Raw genomic sequence first — 16,509 nt, forward strand, 5'->3', positions numbered from 1 at the left:
GGGTGGCGGCGGCCCCCAGGGTCGCAGACAGGAAGGGCTGGTGAGCCGGGGGCTTGGGGTCCTGAAGGGAACCCACCCTCTCAGGACGGGCCCCACCGCACGACCCTGGGTCCGCGGGGAGCCGCACCGCCTCGGCTTCTGTTGCAGCCTGTTGGAGCGGAGGAGTCGTGGCAGGAGATGCCCAGGAGCCCGCGGCTGTCAGGGCCCCCCAGGGCCGCGCGGCCTGTCTCCCAGGTGACACCCCAGGACAGGGTGTGTGGGACCGGCTTCTGAGTCCAGGGCTGGGAACTTCCCGAGGAGCCCTGGAGCCTTCCCCTGAGCATCCTCCTCCATCCCCAGCACCTCCCAAATGCTTGATGCGGGTTAAGATTCAGGAAGGAAGAAGGGAAGGAAAGACAGAATAGAGGAAAGTTCCAGGGTGATGAGCAGGGACCTAGAGGTTTTCATACAAACACACACAAAAAGGAAAAAGAAAAACCTTCTCGCCATAACAACAAAAAATAAGCACTGCTGTGCATTGAGGCAGGCACCGGACAGTGCTGTGTGCAGATTGCCCGTCACCACTTCCATTCCTGGTGCCTCCCTTTCGTCCTCTCTGAAACGGAGGCAGTGCAGCTCCCCCACTTCTTTGCTTGCTGTGAGGATTAAATGTGACTGAGCAAGTACTTAGTAAACTATAAATCATAGCCAGCGCCCTTCTCATCCTCATCTTCTTATCAGATCTGTTAGGAATGCATTTAGCTACCAGCTTAGAAAACCCACCTGCCTGTGGCCTAAATACATGCGAGTTTATTTTTGTTCCACAACAAGGGGTTCAGAGGTCAACCCTCCAGCCCCGAGGACAGCTGTCTCCTTCCACCCCAGGGTCCTTAGCATGTCCGTGTGCTGCCCTTGCTTATCTCCTCCTGGTTGCTAGATACTTGCTGCAGTTCCAGACATCACATCTGAGTCCCAGGCACAAAGAAGGGAAAACGACAAGGAAGCCAAGGGCTTTCTCCTAGCGAGGTTTTGCTTCTTGCTGTGGAAGGACACTCCCCAGAGAAACTTCTGCTCCCGCTTCTCCGTTGACCAGAGTTGTGTCATTGTGATACATCCTAGCTGCAAGGGAGGCTGAAAATTACCTATTTTTGGCTAGATACACTGCTCCTCTACATAAAATCAGGGATCTGTTAGTACAGAAGGGACACTGTTACCGGGTAGGCAACCAGCATTGTCTGCCAATACGCTATTGTATCAGCTACTTTACTTTCTAGGCAAAACACAGCATTTCCGTTCTGTGGTCAGAGAAATTAAGACTCAGGAAGGTTGGGAGGCTTCTCTAAGATCACACAGCAAGGGGGTGACGTTCTGGTCTCCTGACTCTGAGTATTAATGTTTTATAAATCAACCACTTGTAACTGGGCATTAAAGCACTTTATGACAGCTGCTTTAAATCCTTGTCAGATAAATTGCAGCATCTGATTTGTCTAAGCACTGGCATCTACTGATTGTCTTTTCTCATTCAAGCAGGTTCTTGCGTGACGAGTGATGTATGTTAGGAGACTTGATCCCTAGTTGAGTCGCTGTTTTGGCAGGCGGTCACCCTGCTTAGGTTTAGATACAGGTTCGGGCTTCCCCCCGTGGGCGTGCGTCCCAGTGGCGTCCTGGTTTCCTGAGCCTTTGCTGTGGTCTTCTGGTTTACTCAGTCTTCTTGTGGTCTGGGGCTCCCACTCAGTCCCTGCTGATCTTGTCAGCAGGGGGCAGAAGGGACATCCCTGGGCCTCCTGCTGCCACAGAGTGACCTTCTCCAGGCAGAAGCCACTGGGCCTGGGTCTCTTGTGGAGTGGAGGCCAGGGACACACATGCTTTCCTCCCGTGGCACCTCCGGGCAGATGGGCCCCCCACTGCTGCCCCTGTGTGAAGTGGGCCTGGGATGGCCGGGAGCTTCGCTGCTGTCACTGCCAGCGTATCAGGCTGTCTTCGGGGGCCTGGGTTGTTGAGCGGCAGTCGGGGGTCTTTACCATATCTCTGTTGTGCCCCCCTCTTCCTGTCCTTTGGCTTTGCCTGGGCTTTTTGTCTATGTCCGTTGGAGGTTTCAGAGCTGTCAGGGATGTGCGGGAGATAAAAAGAAGGCCCTGGGAACTCACCACGTTTCTCGAGTCCTACAGTCTCTTGCCAGTCTGTGCTCTTCTCCCAGCTTTCTGAGTCCCTTTCGTGTTATCTGTTGAATAATTTCAAGGGCATTTAGTTGTACTTAGAAGATAGAAGCCCGGAAAAGTGAACTTGTGCCATCTGTTCCAGAAACAAAAGGCCAGTCACTTTTAATCACACATTCTACCATGTGTCTCACCAGCTCCCATAAATCTGCTTGGGGGTTGGGCACAGACAACTCTCTCAAGTCCATGAGGCATAACTCATAACTGGTGCTCACCAAAGCAAGTTGCTTGCCCTCCCCAGCCCTTCTAACTTGCCTTCAGCTTGGGGTGCAGCCAACCCCAACCTCCCAAGCTAACAAGGTGACTGCAGAACTGGCCCAGAGAAGTCATCTCAGCAGCCACTCCCAGCAGCTCACAAGCTCCCGTGACTCGGCATGGGCACCTCTGTAAAGCAGGGTCTGAGATGAGGATTTACGTGCAAGTCATTTACTTGGGAAATGCTCCGGGGGCAGGAGCACCCACGTAGGGGGTACAGCAAAGGCACAGGAGAAGTCAGCATCAGGCAGTGCTCCTGTGGGACTCACTTACTGAAGCCTTCCCATAGATGACCACAAGAGATTTATCACTCCGGGAGTTTTAACTCCCCCACTTTCCTAGCTGTATATGGGTGTAGGCCAACTCCGATCCCATGAGCTTTAGTGCAACCAGGAGAATCCTAGAGTCAATAGTGAAGACCCACAGCTCACTGTGAGCTTGAAGTGAGCCCAAGCCTGCAGGATCCTGTTTATTTCCCTGCAGTTGGGATCAGAAATGTGTCAGGGCACTAAATATGCCAACTACAGTCCACTCCTTGCCTCACTCAGGTTACTTCTTCTCACACTGAGTCCATTTGGCCACTGGGAGTCTCTGTTATGGTAATATGCTGCAGTTTCTACAGAAGACCACGCACAGGAGGGTGCTAGAACAGTCCTCAGGCACCAGGCCACAACGGGCCCCAAGGCTGAGACTGACATCCATCATTTCCCTCTTTCACCCCACACTCGACATTTCCCTCCCCTTGGCCAGCACTTTTATTGGTTTGGGTTGTTTACCTGGTAGAGTTCTCAGACCTTCATTCCTGGGCATTTAGCTGCTTTTCAGGCCCTGGCTGTGCAACCTTCCTTTCACTATCAGTACCAGAAGCACCAAGGGATACCCCAAGGGAATCCCACAAGTCCCAGACATCCACCCACCCCCCAGCCCGATTAGGTAGCAATAACCCATCCTACTATGACCAGAGGGTCGGTTATCCTCACCAATACCATATTGCTTTGTATGTCCATGTCTACCTGCATGAGGGCCCCAAAATGAACAGGCGGCCGGTATGCCTTAGGGTTCACTGTAAGCTTCACCAGGTTTCCAGATAGAAGCATAAACTCCAACCCCCAGGAACCAGGGTATTTAATTTTAAAAAAATTAAGCTTAAGGTTGAAGGACAACATCACACAACCCATAAGTGGGTCCCCGGCGCTGATGGCAAGAGCAGCCGGTCCTGTTTTTGCCCTGGGTTTGTAGCTATTGTCTTCTAGCTATTGGGGACACTGTATCATATGAAAGTGTATAGTTCACGTCCTGAGGCAGAACACTCAATCCCCCACACAGCATCATTCCCAAGTACGCTGTAGCTGAGCTTTTAAGAAGCCATTCGATCTTTCTAAAATCCGGCTGGTTCTAGATGACTAGGTATATGGTAGGAGAAACGGGTCACATGGTAATGCATCCTTTGTTGAAAACCCGTCATCAGTAATGCTATGTAGGAGCCCATGATATAAGCCCTCTAAGCCCTCAGAGGGTGGGTAAGGAATGCAAACTCACGCCCAAACCACCTGTCACTTCCAAATGGCTGGCCTGTCTCCTCCAGGGATGGAACCCTGATAAAGCATTCAGCACCAATCAGATATTCAGCAGAGAAGTACTTAGGTCAGCCTTGGTGGACCCACGGTGCACACATGGAATGACCGAGACCTGGGAGAGTCAACAGCACATCTAGCCATTCAAAACTCTTCTGAAGTAGATGGTCTCTCTCTGATGAGAACTGGCACAGGATACCAAATTCACAGTTGGTGCCCTCTCACGCCTCTCTGTTCCCAGCCTCCCAGTCTTATTTCATCCAGTCCCCAGACCAACCAGGAAAGCTTGTATCAAGACCTGCACCTGCTGCAGAACCCTCTCATGCTCTGAGCGCCACTCAAATCTGGAAGCCTTCCAAATCACTTGATAAATGGATTGAGCAGTATTCCCAAGACAGACTCATGCTGCTTCCAAAATCCAAAGTCTTTCACTGAGTGTTGTGCCTCAGTCTGAGTGGTAGGGAATGCAGAGTGAAAAACTTGTCTTTACCTAAGAGTGTATGCCCTCTAAAAACACCACCAAAGTCAGTTACCTCCCAAATCTTTGTCTCCCACCTTCTGGTACTCTTATCTCACCAAGGCATCAAGCATCCTTGCCAACTCCTGTTCTCCAGATCTAATGAGCAAATATTTTCCATAGGTTGGGCCAGCATGTTCAAGTTAACTGATTGTGACAGAAATCAGTTAATATAGCCCTGGAGCAAGACACAGAAAATGCAGTGCTGTCCTTCCCATGTAAAGGCTAACTGTTCTGTGTCTTTTATATTTTAATGGAGATTGGAAATGACACATTCACCCAAATCAATAAGCACACACCAACACCAGAGGCTGTGGTGTCTGATCCACAAAGACTGCGTTCAGTACAGCTGCCAAGGTTTGCGCCTCCTGAGGCAAAGTCTATGCTAGTCACCATCGGTCCTCATAATTCATCTGGTTTTTACGTAGCCCTAACAGGAACACTGAACAGGGATATGATAGGAACTGACATGACTTCTTCCTTTAAATCTGCGAAGGTGTGTGACATGTGCTTCATATCAGGATTGGTATTATTTGTTTTTTTACTGTCTTGACTGTAAAGGCAGTTTCAGTGGCTTATGCACCCATCCTATTTAACGGCCCTACAACCCAGTTCTACCAGCTGCCAAGTTTATCCAGTGATGCATGCAAGGACAGGGAAATATCTATCTTGGACCCCCTATGAGGCAAGCTTGGGATAGAGTACCATTTGTCACCTGCCCTCCATATACCCTCACTTTAAGTGCAGACCTAAGGTGGCGCAGTGGTTCTCCCGATGAGTGGCAGCTCAGATCTGTATCCAGTCACCTTCCAAAGGTCTTAAAGTTCTCCACTAAACAGCCACAGGTCCCTGTGGGGGAAGAAATGTGGAATGTTTATGGTAAATATTGCAGCAACATGTTAAGGTCTTTCCTCAATGGAGCTGGCTTCCCTTTTAATCAGTGGGCTCTGGGTCTGAGCTCTGGCTCAGATCTGGTAACTGAGTGAGGGATGAGATCTTCCATTGCACGGGCCAATATCAGCCTTCTGTTCATTAGTTTATAAATTCTTCTAGGTGTGCCAGTCAAGCAGTATCCTACTTGGGTGTCCATCTTTTGCAGCCCAAGGAAGACTGTGGTCTATTAGCCATCCCCACGGGTATTTAGTGGGTCAAGGAGCCATGATCGCTTTTCTGGATGTCCGCCTTGCCTCTGGTGGTGAAGAACCTCTGTCTAAACTCTTTTATTCCAGAATTCCATTGGACTCTGACTCGAGGGAGTTCAGCTCCATGGTTCAATCTGCTACTTCCAGCATGGACTACAGAGCACAAACAGTGATACATTGTCAGACATGCAACTGCTCTCCTCACCAGTACCTTCCTTGGCAACTTGGTAAAGGAGGTGTTTTCTGGAACACAGTCACTGGCAGTGTCTGTGCTTCATAATAAATCTTGTCTAACATTTCTACCTCACTAAGCCTTCTCGCCGATTCTTCAATACTCTAGCAAGGCAACTGCAGTATGTTCGTTTCCATCATGCCCAAGCTTTTTGGAGCCGTTCTAGTAACACATTTGGATTTCCAAGTGTCCTTTCCAGGAAATTAGAGTGTAAGACATGGGAAAATTCCCCCAAATCAATAAACATAATTAATGTCTCCAAGATCCATTCCCTGGTATACATTATCCAGACACTGACTCATCTCAGTAAGAGGATGCTTTTCTCCTCACGGCAGGATCTTCATTTTTACACGTAGGTTATGTTAAGACCTGGCCCTCGTTATTGGTCTAGAGAAAAGAAGGAAAGATGGGGACAGATCGTCAGAAGGGCCAGCATCGGGTGGTAAGACAACCATCTCGGGTGATGTCTCTACACTGTCTCCAGGCAACAGGACCCCAAGAGAGAAGGAAGAGACTGCTTCTGTCTGTCCACAGGGCTCTGGGGAATCTGTTCAAGCTCAGACTCATCCACCCAGACGTCCCTGTCCAGGCCCTGACTTCAGCATCAGGGACCTGCTGAGGTTGCCCACGCAGTCCCTGTCGTAGCTCTGGTATGGGTTTGCCAGATTTGGCAAATAAAAATACAAGATGTCCAGTTAAGTTTGAGTTTCAGTTAAACAACCAATAATAGTTTAGTACAACAAAGTGTATCCCATGCGATATTTAGAACATACTTACATGAGAAAAGGATTCGTTGTTTGTCTGAATTTCAAATTTAACTGGACAACTTGAATTTTATAAGAAAATCCTACTCTAGCACCCTTACAACTACATTCTGGGTCTGATTTTCAGGACAGTCTGTCCAAAGGCGGCAGGAGAGGTGGATTTCTTTAAGCACTGTCACGGCGAACTTCTGGCCTTAGGCCTGCCCTGAGTGGGCAGTTGGCTGGAATCAGGCATTCTACTTCCCAGGTAAATGTGGGGCTTTTATTTCAGTTTTTAAATAACTTTAAATACCTGAAAATTCTATTCAAGTGATTCCAGAACCCTAAATCATATTTAGAAAGCCAATTTCAAAACCAGTGGCCAAGCCCAGACACCAAGCAGGTAGGGCTTCAGTGCGTGTTGAAGGTTAACTATGGATGGGTGGCAGAGAAAAGGGTGAAGGCACAAAAGCATAGTCTGACCTAATGTTTTCACCCTGTATGTACGGCTTATGTGGTATCCCAGGAAGCAGACAAACCAGTTTGGATTTGTGGGCTCAGGGAGCTTCTGGAGACGGAGAGGGAAATTCTGTTGAGTTTGGGGTTCGGGTGGTAGCAAGAGCGCGGGAAATTGTGGAGTCAACAAGAAGAACGAGATCGGGGAGGGGTGAGGATTAGCAAGTAAGGGTCTGGGTTATGAGGGTACTTGTTGGTTGGCCATAGGCTCTTGGGTCAGACCACAGGAGAAAGTGTTGGGAAGGGGGTGAGATGTTGCTGGAATCTTCCTCTTAGCTCTCTGTCGGGTACAGTTGGCACTTACCACCAAGCTTTGAGCCTGCATCAGGCTGCCTTGAGAGGGTGAGGGTCGTGGCAGCTCAAGGGCAGGAGCTTGGGACAGATTTCACTCTGGGGAAGAGCTTTAGCAACAACTGAAAATATTCTGGAACATTTGTACAAGAGCTTAATGTAAAATAATGTAAAAAATTTAAGAAAGGGAAGGGGGTGGAAATAACTGCTGCTGGACTATCCTGTTTCGCTGCGGTGACTTGGGGACTGAGTGAAGACCCCAGCCTGGTGTAGGGCACAGACCTCCAGGAGCCGATGGGGTCACGTCCCACTGTTGGCTCTGACAGGTGCCACCATACGGGCTCTGGTTTCCAGCTTCTAGCTCTGCTTGTTACAGCTTTTCTGCCTCTGGCTGTGCTGGCCTCGGCTGAGCTGGTCACCCCTGCAGTGGCCTGCACAGAAGTCCAGGCTCGGAGGCCCCTCCCTCTCTAACTGTACGACCTTAGAAAATGTCCAGCTTCCTCTTCTGCAAAGCACTAACAGTATGCAGATCGGAGACCCGGACAGTGCTTTCTTGGCACCCAGTAGGTCTGCAGTGAGGACCAGTCCCCCCCTTCTGCTTTTCTCCCCAAGAATACCAGTGGCGAGTACCCTGAAACCGGAGGGCAAAACTTCATTCCCTGACCTCTTTCCCTTCAGTTTGGACGGTTTCTGCTTCATTCCCAAATCCTTGGGAGTTGAGGCTTCTCATTTGGTTAATTTAGGAGAAGAAAACAGCTCACTGGCCTCTGCCTTTCGTGCGCCTGCAGCTTCCAGGACCCCGAAAGCCGGAGCTGCCTGGCTGTCTCAGGGTCAAGGGCTTCGTGCTTCAGGAGATTTCCACGACTGTGGGAGGCCCTTTCTGCGGGCGCTGCAGCCCCTTTCAAGCACTTACCAAATGCAAGGCCCTGTGTGTTCACATGCAGCGTGAGCAGAGCGCGCTGCCAAAATTGGTTTGCAAACCCTGCATTTCTGGGCGCTTTAAGGTGAGCTGCTGGAACGTAAGACGTGAAACGCCCCTAAGCCTTGGGTAGAAGGGAAATGTTTTCCCCCCCAACACATTCTCCCCAGGGAGAGAAAGTGGGTGGTCTCAGACAAGGGAAAAGAGACACCTCCTCCAGACAGAGGAGAGGTTGAGATGAGCTGGGGCACTAGTGGGGTGAGGGCCAGAGTATGACTTGGCCCCCCCGGACCCCCTTGAGCTGCGAAAGTGGGATGGGGTTTGAAAGGTGAGGGTGGGGCGTCCTTCGGTGACAACTCTCTGGGTCCTGAGGTGTGGCTGAGCGTCTACGAGGAAGGTGAGCGTGGCTGGAGCTCAGAGAGCAGGGGGCGGGGGCGCGATGGGCGGGGCCGCGATGGGCGGGGCCGTGATGGGCGGGGTCACAACGGGGCGGGGTCGCGATGGGCGAGGTCGCGACGGGGTGGGGGCGCGATGGGCGGGGTCCCGATGGGCGGGGGCGCGATGGGCGGGGGCGCGACGGGGCGGGGGCGCGATGGGCGGGGGCGCTATGGGCGGGGGCGCGATGGGCGGGGGCGCGACGGGGCGGGGGCGCCAGGCTGGCAGGTGTCTGTCTGGTGGTTCTGACCTCCTGCGAGAAGCCCAGCTTGGGGGTGCCTGCGTGGGCTCGGCTTTTGGAGGACGGTCCCTGTGCAGGGAGGACTTGGGGTAGCAGGGACCCCCTCCTGCAGGGCCGAGGGCAGCCTGGCACCTCCGGACTGCGATTCACCACCCACAAGATGGCCACAAAGACAGGAGGTCACATCCGCAGGTTAGATGTCCCCCGACTGTGCAGGTTTGTAAAAGAAAATAAAATCCACTACAGCGACGGGCCCCCGTCTGTGTAATGTGGAACAGTTTACGGGACGTGCTGGGCTTTGGTCGGTATTTGACACGTGTTCAACTTTCGCTCTACACTGGCCTGGGGGATTTAGCCATGGGTGGGGGATGGGCGGAGGTGGGGCGCTGGGGGACGAGAGGGCCCGAGGGGCGGGGGGCGGGGCAGCCTCTCCCACAGGATCCCGCGTTCTGCCTCTCCGAGGAATCTGGGCACTTGCAGACCCCACGGGCGGCTCTGGGGGATCCCCTGTCTGCGAGGGGAGACGATGCCAGGCTTAGACCCTCCCAACAGGACTCGCCAGCCCAGTGATCCCTGGAAACGGGGCACCTCCAAACGGTGAACCTACAGCACCCCCACACACCGCCCAGGCCCGGCCTCCCTGGTCCAGACAGCCCCTCCTGAGGCCGGGGAGCGGGGCCCCTGCTGCCGTCCACTGCCCACCCAGGTGCCCCGTGGGGCGCTCGGGGCTGGAGGGCGCGCGGTCCCCTCTCGCGGGGCCCCTGGGTAAAGCCGCCCGTCCCCGAGCTCCGCCGTCCTCACCTGCAGGACGCCTCGGCCACACGGGCTTGGGAGAGGGAAGCAGAGCCCCAAGAAGTGGGCCAGGGAGGGAGCTGTGGGGGGGCAGGGGCCCCTCCCAGGGGAACCAGGGATCCCCAGGAGGCTGGGGAGGTGGGGACGGGGAAGGGGGCAAATCCCCAGGACAAGGGTCGGGGGGCCAAGAGCATCAGGAGTGTGGGGGGAGAAGCAGCCAAGCCCCAAAGTCCTAGCAGGGTCTTCTCAGTGCCCTCAGTTTCGCCCCAAATTAGCAAACAGAAGAAGACATTTAGTGGGGGTTGAAAGCTGTAGATGCCACACGAAATCATGTCCTTAAAGCGGATCCATTCCTGGGGATGTGAACCTATGTAGGTAGGGTCCTTGGATGAGGTACCCCAGTTAAGGCATGTTAACTCCTACTGGAGTCTTTATAAGAGAGTGTAATTCAAACAAAGAGAGAAAACCAGGGCAGCAGGAAATGGGAAGCACGGAAACCAGGAAGAGAAGAGAGCGACCAGCAAACGCCTTGCCACGTGGCCAACGAGTCCAGGATCACCGGAGGACAGTCTTCAGGAAGAAAACATCGTCTTGATGATGCCTTGATTTGGACATTTTCACAGCCTCAAAACTGTACACTTGTAAGCGAATCAATTCCCATTGTTAAAAGTCAGCAGATTTCACGGTATACTGCGAAAACAGCACTGTCGTGGGCAAAGACTCCAGAGACATAAGATATATTTTCTGCTGCCATTTGACATTGCTTATGAAAACTTAAAATGCATGTGCTCCTCCACACTAAATACTTATACATTGAGGGGGGAGGAGTAGCTTGACCATGGAGAAGCTGGCAGATGCCACCTTAGCCCAGGGGTCACCAGCGCCAGCAGTAACGAGGTGAAGCCAAACCACAGGCCACTGCATAGGATGCAGGGAGAAGCACAGCCTCACCTGTGAAATTCCTGCCAAAGATACATAACCTGAATCTAATCATGAGGAAACGTTAGGCAACCCAAAATAGATGGACATTCCCCCAAGTAGTGTTTAAATGTGACAAGGTCATGAGAGTTGATCCACCATGAGGAAGGCTGAAGAGACATGACAACTAAATGCAAAAAAAAAAAAAAAAGAAAAGAAAGAGAGAAAGAAAAAAGTGAGTTCTGAACTGGATGCTTTTGCTAAAAAAGCTATTTCGGGGAAAGCTGGCAAAAATCAAAGGGGCCGGTGCTTCTGGTATCTTGAGCTTCCAGAGTTGAGCGTTGCAGCTTGTGCGGGAGCTGCCTGTCACTGCAGAGACCATGGAGTTCAACCTCACCAGCAGTAGCAGTGAGTGGGCCCCATGACCTCCCATGACCCTGAGTGACAGCGGGACTCCGAAGCCAGGCGTCCCAGGCCGCCGCTGTGCAGGGACCTCATCCTGAAGCATTTCTTTGGTGTTGATTCATCTGCTCACTCTGTTTACATGGGAAAGGATAAATATGAAAGTAAGTTTTCAAACGCCTTTGATTTTGAAATTGCCAGCAGATGCAGATCTAATAAAGCGAGGCTGGCCTGGAGATAGTTGGGGAGAGGACAGAAGACCTCCCAAAGGAAGTGCTGATGGACTGACTGTGCACATCTTGTCAGGGTCAGGAGCCTTCAAGGCTGAAGAAATGAACATCGGTATGGTATGTACACCATGGTCTAGCCTGAAGAAAACAGCTGACATGGATGGGGGACAGACAGGCTTTCACAAGCAAAAGGATGTTAAAATTGTGACAGTGGAGAAGAAAGTAAATGAGATACGAAATCGATTAGAAAAGACCAAAATGGAGCATTTCCCAGACCTGGAAGCAGAGAAAGAATGCCGAGATCATGAAGAGAAGAATGAAAAATAAATCCCAAATTCAGATGTAAAAGAGAAAAAGAAGAAATGAAGAAGAGGAGAATGGATGAACTTAGATAAAAGAAGCCGGAGTGCAAGTGGTTAATGTGCCAACGGCGGTGGCTGTAAGTGGCAATCCAAGCTCTCAAACTCAGGTCCGTAATTCTGAAGTCCACGGTTCTTCTCTACGGTGCTGCCTCTGGGATGAGGAAGGAGCGGGTTTGCAAGGCTGCAGTTAAGAAGCTATTATCACTAGTGATGTTGAGAACAGGTCTTCAAATCAGGGCAGCAATGATTCAGATGAGAAAAAGGACTTTTAAAGATGTGAATTTAGGGACAGTCGCAGACATTCTGATTCCAGCTATGGTCTGAATTATAAAAAAACACCAACCAAAATCCTACCTTCATTTACATAAATATTAATTTCAGAGATTTTTTTTAAGTTCCTGTTCTAGTTTTCTCACTGCCAGAATGCAATATACCAGAAATGGAATGGCTTTTAAAGCGGGGGGGGGGGGGGGGGGGGGGGGGGGGATCTTAATAAGATGTTAATTTACAGTTATAAGGCCAAGAAAATGTCCCAATTAAAGCAAGTCTATAGAAATGTCCAATCTAAGGCATCCAGGGAGAGATAGATACCTTGATTCAAGAAGGCCGATGAAGTTCAGGGTTTCTCTCTCATCTCAAAAGGCATATGGTGAACAGCAGCATCTGCTAGCTTTCTCTCCAGGCTTCTTGTTTCATGAAGCTCCCCGGGAGGCGTTTTCCTTCTTCATCGCTAAAGAACGCTGGCTGGTGGACTCTGCTTCTCGTGGCTATGTCATTCTGAAGCTTTCTCCAAAATGCTTCCTCTTTTAAAAGATTCCAGTAAAATAATCAAGATTCACCTGGAATGGGTGGAGACACGTCTCCACCTAATCAAATTTAATACCCACACTTGATTGAGTCACATCTCCATGGAGATGAGCTAATTCAAGTTTCCAACATACAGTCCTGAAGAAGGATTAGAAGAAACCGTTGCTCCCGCAAGGTTGATTTGGATTAAAATATGGCTTTTCTAGGGTACATAAACCCTTTCAAACCAGCACAGTCCACTTTTTTGCTGACAGAAAATGATCATATATATATATATATGATCATTTATATATATATACATAATAGTTGGACTTGAACTATGTAGATATATAATATAGTTGGACTTGAAAACAGCATATAACTTTAGGAAATTGGAAATATTTTTACCGGAACATCTCTGGGTGCCTCATGAAAGCTGACTACCTTTGTTCCTGAGAAAGGCTTTCGAAAGCGCCAACTCTGAAAAGTATTTCTGTTATGTAGTCTTTCCCTGAACATTGATGTTTTGAAATGCTTTTCATATTCTTAGAATATCTTCTCCTATATTAAAAAGAACCTGGTGCTGGTCAATATATGTGAATGTGCCCCCACCCCCACAAACACTTGATTTCCTGATTAGAAGAAAGAAGCATATGATTTTGAAGATGTTGGTGCTATCTCACAAGATTGCTGGTCTCAGTGTTCATGTCCCATCGTGCCGTCTTATCTGCGAGCTTGGTGATCCTCAGGCTTTCAGTTTGTCCTGGCTGCTGAGTTCTATCATATTTAAAGAAAGAATTGGTATAATAAAGGTTGGGTCTTGTGGGGGATTTTATCTGAGCATCAAGTAACCTAAGCCACATATATTACAACTTCGAGGCTCTGGAGTCATTTCTTAGCACTGCGGCAGGGAAGTAGGAGAGAGGATGCTCTGTGAATCATTTTGGAAATGTAGGTTACTTGATTTTTGTCTTGGGATACACCTTGAAGCAAAAATCCACATTACAATCATGACTTTAGAAAGAATTAAGCATTTTGTTAGCCAGCCAGATTTGTTTACCTACCTTTAAATATGATTTATTTTGAATTGAAACATGAGTTCAGATTTCTGCATTGTAGACTCAGTTATTTAAGATGTAACATTAGTACTGATTTGAATGACCAGCCATGCAGTGTGATTCGAAATAAAGATATAGCTTTCTTACAGAGTAAAGCAACCCCTCTATAAAGAAACAAAATAAAACAATGAAAAGGAAAGAGAACAAAACTCACAGGACAGGAAAGACACAAATTCATATGTAACCACACTCAGAGGTTTACACGCAGCATTCTTATTAATTGTATTCTAATACAGCAAAAATCTACCACAAGAAATAGTCTACCTATAGCAGCATTTTGATACTGTGGATAGAACCAAAACACTTTAGTGTTTCAGTGTATCCCAAGTTGGTCTGTGGAGTTGAGCTGGAAAATGCCCTTAAGGAATTTTGAAGGGGTTACGGAAGATGACTTCAGAGATCAGTGGCTGTGTGTATGTGCATGTGTGTCTAATGATATTCAGCCTAGAGTTCTGCAATTGAAAAACGTAATAATATAGATTCCCGGTGCCTGCCCATCCAAAAAATAAGAAGAAGAAGAAAGAAAGAAAGAAAAAAGAAAAAAGACATAATAAAGTATCAGTTCTTATTTTGAAGGACAAAAAAAAATCAAAGGGGCTGATGCTTAGATAGTAACAAGCTGCCATTTGCTGACTTTGGTGGCCGACTGCACTTTTGGAGAAGAGGCTGGCCTGCCTTGTAGGACACACACTGCCGTCTGCAGGAGCAAGGTGATAGCCATAACTTACTTGCAAATGGCCTAGTGGAAAAAGCTTCTTTGTACTGTACTTGCCACTCTCTGTAAGCCTGTCATTGTTTCAGCAATGAAACAATGTTAAAATGTTTTTTTAGTTTCAAACTTTTCTTTGAACAAGTGCATGCCTTGTTGCTTTGACTCAGCAATTCCAATGCCAGGATTTTATTCTGCAGACGTACTGGCATACAATGTTTATGGCAGAGCGATTTGAAAGAGCAAAATACTGACCACCATTCACTGTCTGGTGGTTTGGAGCTGTCCATCCTCCACCTCAACCTGCCTTCACCTGACTCCATCCCTGTGGGTGGACCTTTCGATGAGGTTATTTTAGTTAAGATGTGACCCACCTCAGTCAGGAGGGGTCTTAACCCTATTATTAGAACCCTTCATAAGTTCAGTGAAATTCAGACATGAGAGAAAGCCAAGGGAGAAGTCAGAAGCCGAATATCAGTGGAACCTGAAAGAGGAGGCGAGGCTAGGAGAGGCCACCACGTGCACAGCCGTGTGACGGGGGAGCCAGGACCGGGCACCCCGGCAGCCAGCCCAGAATGCCACCTTGGGGAGGAAAGCAATGCTGTGATGCTGCCTTGATTTGGACTTTCTTTTTATCCTCAAAACCATGGCCTAATAAATCCCCATTGTTAAAGTCAACCCATTGCATGCTATTTGCTTGAGCAGCCAAGGAAATTAAAACCATGTCGGTCCATGAAAGAATGGTCAAATAAATACAATGAACTCATGCAATGGATAATCCACAACCCTCAAAAAGAATGAAGTGGATATACATACAAATAAACAGCCAATATATACTGAGTATTTAGCACATGGCAGTCCTATTCAAGTTCTTTCTGTATATTTCAGCTACTCTTACTCTCCCCGTCACACAGAAGAGAGAAGGGGTGGGTAAGTTGAGTCACATGCCGGAGATAACAGTTAGTGGATCCCTCAGCCAGGTGGGAGTCCAGTTCTTGCAAGTGGGTTCCAGAGTCCACAAGCTTAACCACATACAGACCTCCATACATTAAATAATTCAGACAGAACCCATGAAACACCATCAACAATGCCTGCTGTGGGGGAGAGAGGCTGGGGGAGCAATAAAGGAGAATTTGACTTTTTATGCTCCTCACTTCTTTACCCTGTGTCTTTATGACATATCACCATGTAGCCGTTTCTTACCATTAAAAACAAACAAAAACTCTTTTGAATAACCACTTAAATTCCAGCATAAAGAACTTCAAAAAATTCCACCTCAAGGAATTTCAGTCTCAAGATCAACTTGTAAGAGAAGTATTCATTTTATAAACAGTAAGGCATTGTGGTGAGGAAGCGGAAAGCATCAGAGCGGGCCGTGGGCTGTGGGGACCGGTCTTCGTGCTTCGGTCACTCCCCGTGCTCGGAGATCCAGATGCGCAGCGGCTCTAGCGGCATTTTGCTGACATGGAAACTGAGTTTCAAAAGTAGTTCAGAGGAGGGGGTCATTTTCGTTTGGTCACTTTTCAGGGATGCAGAGAGGGAGGGTGCTGGGCCAGCGCAGGCCAGAGGAGCCAGGAAAAGGTGATCCCCTTTCTGACCCTGACGCGTTGGGGGTTCGGGGGTGGGGGCGGGCGCGGTGACCTGGAGACGGTGGCTCAGGGACCGGCGGGCCTGAGTCGCCCCGGGGCGCGGTGGCGGGGAGGGCGCAAAGGGGCGCGGGGTTGGGCTCTGCGGACAGCGGCGCGGCGGGAGCTGGGGCTTCTCGTCCCGGATCGCCTCGGATCAAGGTCCCACATTAGCCGTGGCTTTGGGCCGGTCCCTTTCCTGAGCCTCCGCGGAGGCCCCTGAGAAGCAGGGAAACAGCGTCTCCCCGCCCGGCTGGGAGGCGGATAACACCAGGGACCCCGCACCCCGAGGACGGCGCAGGGAAGCCGCGACCCTCGCTCCCCACCGACCCGCGTCGCCAGGGGCTCCCCGGCACCCGCGCCCAGCGCGCCAATGCCCCGGGTGTCCGCTCCGCCCTCGGTGCCGGACTCGTCCCCCGGAGGTGCCCGGCGAGTTGGGCGGGGACAGGCGCGGCCCACGTGACCCAGCGGGCAGCCCCGGGACCTCGTCCGCCGCCGCAGGTCCGA

At 50.0% G+C, this 16,509-nt stretch overlaps 1 pseudogene; it reads left to right on the forward strand.

Annotated features, from left to right (window-relative positions):
• The first annotated feature begins 10,690 nt into the window (after positions 1 to 10,690).
• On the forward strand, positions 10,691 to 11,797 carry LOC143675903 (coiled-coil domain-containing protein 25-like; annotated as a pseudogene).
• The last annotated feature ends 4,712 nt before the right edge of the window (positions 11,798 to 16,509 follow it).

The sequence above is a fragment of the Tamandua tetradactyla genome, chromosome 3 (genome assembly GCF_023851605.1).
Source record: "Tamandua tetradactyla isolate mTamTet1 chromosome 3, mTamTet1.pri, whole genome shotgun sequence".
Classification (NCBI taxonomy): Eukaryota; Metazoa; Chordata; class Mammalia; order Pilosa; family Myrmecophagidae; genus Tamandua; species Tamandua tetradactyla.